Genomic DNA, 8655 nt, shown 5'->3' on the forward strand with positions numbered 1-8655 from the left:
ATAACCTTGGTTTTCGTTTCTGGATAGGGTTGTTGCGGTGTGTAAATAAAGGGAAACTTGCATGAGAGAAGGATTGGACCAGGGGCTAAATAAAAATTTTCTAATTTTTTTTTTTAGTAAACCATTATTTAGACTTTATAAAATAAATTAACAGATTTTAACAATAAATTTAAAAATCAGGTGAAAAAATAGATTTTTCAAAACCATCGTGTCATCAAAGTTCAAATAGAAAACAGTTTTTCTAATGATTTTATAACATAACATTTCTTCTTACTCTAAAATTTGAGGCTTGTCATTTCTCCATTGATTCATCATATGACAACATTAAGAAATAGCAAGGTCAAGACTAATACTTTTGCTTGGTTGATGATTGATCAAGGTATATCGAATGAGGTTGGCCAAGTAAATAGTGTCACAACCATGCCCCAAGCTGTCTCTTTTACTCTTTCCGTAATCTTATAATTAGTAATCCATTTATATTGAGAAGATTTTGGGTGGAGATGACCAAGTTAAACACTTAAATCAACCACTAATTTATAATACTGCCAATCAGAACATTATTATTTTTTATGGTGCTAAAAAATAATAAATAATAAAGGCCACAAAACCGGTTGTTTTGAAACAGAAACAAAGAAAGCAGAAGCTAGAAAAACCCAAAAGATTTTCCAAAAACTTGGTTCTCTGATTCCCTTAGGTGGGAACAGAGGGTCATTATATTCTCTTTCTTTTGTATCAAAAGTCTTTCTTTCTCGCTTCATTGTGCATCGAAAAAGCATTAATATAATATATTTCTTTTGTTATATTTGTGTTAATTTGCATAGCCTTCTTGGGTGGCTATTCCTTTACGTGAAAGTTTCGAAGAGGAGAAGAAAAGATTCGAGAAGCAGAAGAAAGACTATGTTATGGATCCTTATTGATTGATAATTTATAGCAAGAACCAATAAAGTTTGGTTTTTGTATTCATATTTTTTAGATATATAGGTAGATGGATGCCACAGGAGGAGCTGATAATAAAATGGAAGGATGGTTGTATTGCATTCTTGTTAATCGCATTGGCTTGCAAATATCACGTAAAAGATACTTCATTCTTCAAGATAATTGCCTCAAATGTTACAAAACAGCACCCCTTTCGGACAAAGAGGTCTCTTTTCTTTATAAATTTTCAATGTGCTCTATGTTTCATGCATTGATTTGTGGTGTTTGTTTTCAATTTCGGCCTTAATGAAAAAATTCTTCTGGCAGTTTTCTAAATTTTGTTTCTGTTTCATATGTTATTGTGATGTTTTTGTTTGTTTTCAGTTTTGATCTTTGTAGATATAATGGGGTTCTGGAGTATCTCTTTCTTCTCTTTTTATGTGTATTTCATTTGGGTGTTTTGTTTTGGTTAGAATTGGAGAGCTGTCATATGCATATGAGATGTATGTAGGCCAATTTATGTTTTGTTCATTCATGTTTGGATTTGCGTGTAACTATATCGGTAGAAATAGTTTAAGTGATAAAAAAATTATTTTAAGCGTGAAAACATATTAATATAAATCTCTTTTGATAATATTTTTATATTAAACTCTTGATTTATCTGGTTTGACCCAAAGACTCATAATTTTGATATTGTAAGACAAACTTTTGGCTTTCGTTGATAAAACTGAAGTGGGTCGTCTAAGATGTCCAATTTAAGAAAAACTTTAGCTTTAAATTTTATTTTGCTATGGAAGAACTAGTTGTTTTTCATATCATTTAAAGGGTATTTGGTTTAAAAAATGTTTTATTACTAAAATTAAAGATTATCTTGACAATAGATTATTTTAATAATTAGTGACAATAAATTATTATTGTATTTGATATAATTAGTATATATAAATAATTATTGTATTTTGTTAAAGGTAATACCCTTAAGTATAATTATTCTAAAATATTTTTTATATTATTTATTATATTAATTGAAAATGAGATAATTTTTATCTAAAAAAATTAATAAATAAAAATATAATTATAATAAAATTAAAATTAACTTAATAATTTTTTAATACATATCGTAAAAGTGGTAATCAGAGTATTTTTATATATATATCATATAATATTATTAATATTATTACTTATTAATAAATAATAAAATTAATAATAAAAAATTATTTTTTACTTACAAGTTAAAAATTTATAGAAATAATAAAAAATAAATTAGCAGAATGATTTTTATTCGCCGGCCAAACACCCCTTAGCATATTTTGTTTACCACCGTAAACTTGGAAATAATTAATAGAAGACCAAGTTGAAGCTGTTGACAATGGAGTTTGGACTATTAGTGATAATAAACAATAATAATTTATTAAATGGACTAACTGAAATGCTTCTTCAACCAGGAACCAGTTACAAGTGCAAAGATAGACTCCTGCATTAAGGTTACCGACAACGGAAGAGAGAACATCCATAGAAGAGTATGAACTTACATCCACATCCACACTCATACTTTTATATGTTTCTTCTTTTTTCTAATTTTATTTCCATCAAAATGTTTGTAATTTGCAGGTGTTGTTCATTTTTACCATTTATAATACTTCAAATCACAAAGAACAGCTTAAGGTGAGACGAATTAATTCAAAATAAATATGATTTTTATATATATAAATGATAGATTATGTGATGGTTCATAAGCTTTGAAATTACTTCTTTTTAGTTGGGAGCAAATAGTTCAGAAGAGGCAGCAAAATGGATTCGCTCAGTAAAGGATGCTGCAATAAAGGTACCAAAAACTTTGTAAATGACCAGTTTTTTAACGTGCCATCGTGCCAAACTTCACATTTAAGTATACTTTCAGGAGTCTCCATGGCCAACTGGTGATCTTGTCCCTGTTTCTAAAAAGAGATGGCCATCTTTAAGGTATAGCTGCTGTCCTACAGCGTCTTGATTTCCGATCAAGGACCTAGTCATTTTATTTCTTGTTTGAATATGTTCTGGGGCAAAGTTAAATCATTTTTCTTGTGAATGTATAATATTCATTTGCTTTCACTATGTTGTCTGTGTTATAAGTTCTGAAATCCATTGGACTTATAGCCTCCTTATGAAACTCGGTGCTTGTAGGATGCATGTTTTCGGAAGGAATGAGAGTAAAGCATCTATAGACTGGACTGTTAGCTCATCCATTCACACAGTGGCAATGACATCTGACGTACTTGCACCTTCCCCATGGAAAATTTTTGGCTGTCAAAATGGTAAGAATTATAAGTGTCTTCCCAACATTCCAAGTGAACAAGTTTATATATATTGAAATTTTTGTTACATACACAGGACTGCGGCTTTTCAAAGAAGCGAAAGATTCTGATTCTCGTGGAAATGTAGGCTTCTCTCTTAGCTGTAACCATTGATAGTATACTTTGAAATCATCTTAAAGGCCAAGAAAATAATAAATGTTTGTTTATTCAGCACTGGGATGATCATCCGGCAATAATGGCAGTTGGTGTGGTTGATGGAACTTCAGAGGCCATTTTTCAGACACTTATGTCGCTTGGTTCCTCAAGATCAGAGTAAGATTGCTAGATTTTTCATTAATCATCTTAAATTTAAGTTCTGGTACAATGAAAAGCTTGGCAACAGCCAAGTCTCATTGTATTTTTAAGAGCTTCTTTAGAAAGGTTTTATAGATTTTCTGATAATGGACTGGTTTTATTCAAGAGGTTGATTTATGAGTATCTTGCAGGTGGGACTTCTGTTTGTATCATGGCAAAGTGGTTGAACATATTGATGGTCATACAGATATTGTTCACAAACAACTATACAATGGATGGCTACCCTGGTATTCAAGGCTCAAAACTTTAAATACATTCCATTTATAATATACTTTTACTAACACAAAATTTGCAGGGGGATGAAACCAAGGGATTTACTGGTGCGTCGATATTGGAGAAGGGAGGAAGATGGCACATATGGTACTAATAATGCTCTTCAGAAATTTCAATATACAATCAAGTTTTGCAGTTCATTATTTGCATACTCTGACATTCTTTATTTGTTTATTTTGCAGTCATTCTTTACCATTCTGTTCGTCACAAGAAATGTCCAGAACGGAAAGGATATGTCCGCGCTTCCATTAAAAGTAATATGCTATGAGTTTGTCATTTTCATAGGAGAAATAGTCACTAGTAGCATGACTGAGACAGTTGTTAAATGTGAAGAACAATCTTTAATTTGCCACTTGAATATGTGCGTTCAAATTTAGTGTAGAACGTCCTTCATTTTATTTTTATGTTAAAATGTTTTTCATTTTATGTCCAACATATGCAGGTGGAGGATTTGTAGTAACCCCTGTGGACCAAGGAAACAAATCCCTTGTAAAACACATGCTTGCTGTTGATTGGAAATGCTGGAAATTGTATCTGAGTCCATCATCTGCAAGATCAATAACCGTTCGTATGCTCGAGAGAGTTGCAGGTAACCCTCTAAAAAATAAGAGAATCACATGTTCTATTCATAAACTTCTGTAATTGGAATATTGTTAACCATCTTTCATTTGCATTCTGCAGCATTGCGGGAGTTATTCAGAGCTAAAGAAAGAGATAGTCCCTCGGAATTTACATATAGAGAGTCGGTAAGAGATATTGAATTCCATCAAGAAACTGAAGCACAATTGACAAGTGAAAAGGAAAAGGCAGAGAAAGATGTTTCGACCTTGGATCAATCTCCTCCTCGTGCAAGTTTGATGAGCATGAATGATAACTCGGATGAGTTTTTCGATGTTCCTGACGCGAGTGAAGCATCGTATCAATTGGAAACTGATTGGTCTTTAGAGGTTAGACCTGAAATTTGCTCATGGGTATTGGCAAAACATGCAGTAAGACAATAGTTGCCATTTTCTGAAACAAACAATTGTCAACTGGCAATGTTAACTAACAATGTTTGGCGAAATGATATGTGCAGAATACCCCCCAGCCTAGATTATCAGCTGCAAATTTAGTTAAAAAGTTGCACGACCTTGCCAGTGAGTCCTCTAAATATGATTCCAGGATATTATACATAGTCTTTTTCTATTGCATTTTCCTGAGAAATTCTCCGGAACTTTATCATATGGCAGTCCAGAAAAAGGGTTACACAGAGTTGCAAGAGACGCTTCAGGCTGATTCGATATCATGGTCTTATGGAAGTAGTCTTCAAAAAGACACTAGTTGTACGGTGCCTTGCAGTTGGTCCACAGCTGATCCTTCAGCATTTTTGATACGTGGAGAGAACTATCTAAAAGATAATCGAAAGGTGTTCTTCGATTCTTCATATCAATGCTATGTTCCCTATAAACAGAATTTATTCATTTCTGTTGCTTAATATTCTGTCCTCAGATAAAAGCAAAAGGCACCCTGATGCAAATGGTGGGCGCAGATTGGATAAGATCAAATCAAAGAGAGAACGATCTCGGTAGTCGTCCTGGTGGCCCGTTCAGGTTTGCTCCATTGTCAATAACCATCTCTATAAACTTAACAGAAACACAGCTCGAAAACAGGCTCAAACGTTTAATTTGATTCGTTCAGAGATATGCAGAGCAAGGGGGACCAGAATTTTTCTTCATTGTTAATATTCAGGTTCCGGGTCCGACCATGTATACATTGGCACTCTATTACATGATGAAAACGCCTATCGAGGACCATCCCTTGCTACACAGCTTTGTCAATGGAGATGATGCCTTCAGAAACTCAAGATTTAAGCTTATACCATACATTTCTAAGGTCAAATGTTTACTTCGTTTTAGAACCTGAAACAAGAAAAAACACAAAGTAAATTCCAAATGTGACACGTTGAAATGTGTTTTTGGCCTGTCAGGGATCCTGGATAGTGAAGCAGAGTGTAGGAAAATCATCATGCCTTGTCGGTCAAGCACTCGACGTAAATTATTACCGTGGCAAGAACTACTTGGAGGTAGATTACAGACCTTCTGTCAAAAAAATTAGTAGAATTTTTTTTAGGTATTTTAACAATTGAAACTGGTGCAAATTTTCAGGCTCAAATAGATGTTGGATCATCAACAGTGGCAAGAGGGGTTGTTAGTCTTGTTCTTGGATACCTTAACAATTTAGTGGTAGAAATGGCCTTTTTGATACAGGTAAAAGTCATTTATAAAGGTGTTAAATTGGCCAGGTTAGTTCACAGTCTAACACGAGCATGGCTTTTTTAGCCAAGTCTACTTAGACTTAGCATAGAAAACCCTAGGTTATCTCAAGCTCATGAGTTCAATGGATCGTGCCCAACTCGTGAAGTAAGGTCTACAAGCCTGCCCAGCACGGCTTAATACTGTATGATAAATTTTTTTAATATTGTTTATGGGTTGGCCCATTCGATACAATCCACTATTACACCAACTTAAAATAACTAAAATTTTTAATTTCATATGACTGAAAAAAAAATTCATATTTTGGGTTGGTCCACAAGCCAACCCGTTAACGGCAGCCCATGGGAGCACGACCCAAAAGCCCTGAGTCATGCCTCAAGCTTTTAGATTCTGTCGACCGGCTTAGCATGTGAACTCAGTGGGTCAGACCAAGATTAGTCTGTCCCACCCACTGTCTTATCTAGTCATTTATATTGGCTTTTATACAAACCCAAATTATTTATTGTTAAAACCTACTTACACTTGCAGGGTAACACCGAGGAGGAGCTTCCAGAATTCCTGCTAGGAACATGTAGACTTAATCATCTTGATGTTTCCAAAACCGCCGTAGCAAACCCTTGATTTTAACAGCCAGAAATTTTTTTTTCTATTTGCTAGATTGAAGTCCAAAGCAGAATGAAGTTACACATAGGTGCAGTGCAATTGTAATGCTGTCATTAATCTTAATAAGAGAAATTTAATTTTATAGATTTTTCTTTGATCGCTGCTCATCCTTTTAATTATATATAATTATTTTTTGCAGAGAGAATTTGCTCAATCTTTTGAGTAAACAGATGCGAATTATCATGGTTATGACTATTTTCTCAGCCCTAATTTAGTTTTATTAAACAATCGAACATGAGCCCGTGAGATCCACAACCCCTTCTCATAGATAGAGATGGCAATGGTCGAATATGACTCAAATACCTTAATCTCTGTTTTTGGAATGAAAAATTTCCATCTCTAATATAAGAATAACAAAGAATTTCCATCCTATTCTCGTAAAAGAAAATTTTTGTCCCTTTTTCCTTTCTAATCCTTGTAAAGAAAATATGCCACATTTTTATCTATCCATTTTCATTAAAAAATAATAAAATATTTATTATGTATTAAAATATATTTATAATAATTCAAAACTTTTAAGTATAATTCAATATATGTAAAAGAGATGACGAATAAAAAAAAGAATCAATTGAGAATATATTTATCTTCAATCCTATATTATCTTTAATTACGAGGATTTTAGTTGTTTTATCCTCATCTCTATCTATATTAAGAAATTTTTTTCTTATTCAGAGGGAAACAAGTGAAAACCAATTCTATAGATCGAATTCCCATGTCTACTCAAAGTATCCCCCCGACTCATTTGTTGCTCGTTCTGCTTCCCCTTTATTTATGAGATAAAATTCCCACTATACCCTCCAAACGTTTCCAAATTCACACGTGCCATGGACCAATCCCGTCATTCAACTCAGTCCTTAAAATCCAAATATTAAAATTCGGATCTTGGTCATCCCCACGTTGTGTGCGATGATTGAGGCACCCACGTGTAACCTGGCCTCAGTACATTAAAATTAACTTCGTTTTTAAGATCATGCTTAATTTTTAATTTTCAAGCTAATCTCACATGTACCATCGCTCTCATTGTCTAGTTCCCGGCGCTTATAACGGGTGGGTCAAGCATTACATATCATTTCCCAAATCACCATCACGATATCATTCGTCAGTTAAATAATGAAGGCCACGTGGCACCATCACATGCTGTTTCTCCACGATACAGCACACATATCACCAGACATGACAGCATGTCTTGATAAGAAGAATTATTGCACATTACATCATTTAAATAAAATTTTAATCTCGTCTATTTATTATATGAATAATCCGTTGTACTATAATATAATTTTTTATTTAAATAATTATATTTATCAATATAATTTTTAAATTATTGAATAAGATAAATTTTAAAATTAATAATTGATTTTATAATTATTAAATTAGATAAATTAAGAGTTTGATTTTAATATATTTTTAAAAAAACTGAAATTTATACTTTTATATATACAAAGTCTTTATTTATCATATAAATTATCTTTACGTGGTAAATAATATATATATATATATAATATTATGTAAAATAAACATTTTGAGCCTTTTTCTTCTTTATTTTTTTATTTTATACAAAATAAAATATATATTTGTAATTTTCTATTTTCGCCTTTTTAATTGTTATCCGGGAATGTAGTTCGTAAAACCGTTAGAGACGCGATGTGACACAATTCACAAGAGTCAAAAATCAGCGCACCGACGCTGCCTTATATACTGGGAGTTTGGGTCGGGTTACCTTCCGTGCCCGCTAAATCAAACTTTCCAAATTCCACCTGTTGCGTCCAGTAACTCAGTCGGTGTAGCGAATGTCGGCACCGACACGCCAGTTTTATTCCCGGTTTGTATCTTTTTTAATTTGGAATTTTTATTGGCAGCCACTAAAAATATCAATTGCTGAGGTGGAATTTGTGACCACGTTTTCA

General features: G+C 32.9%; 1 pseudogene; it reads left to right on the forward strand.

Moving 5' to 3' along the window:
• The first annotated feature begins 791 nt into the window (after positions 1–791).
• Positions 792–6811, forward strand: LOC123228284 (annotated as a pseudogene).
• Positions 6812–8655: the final 1844 nt, after the last annotated feature.

The sequence above is a fragment of the Mangifera indica genome, chromosome 10 (assembly GCF_011075055.1).
Source record: "Mangifera indica cultivar Alphonso chromosome 10, CATAS_Mindica_2.1, whole genome shotgun sequence".
In the NCBI taxonomy this organism is placed as follows: domain Eukaryota; kingdom Viridiplantae; phylum Streptophyta; class Magnoliopsida; order Sapindales; family Anacardiaceae; genus Mangifera; species Mangifera indica.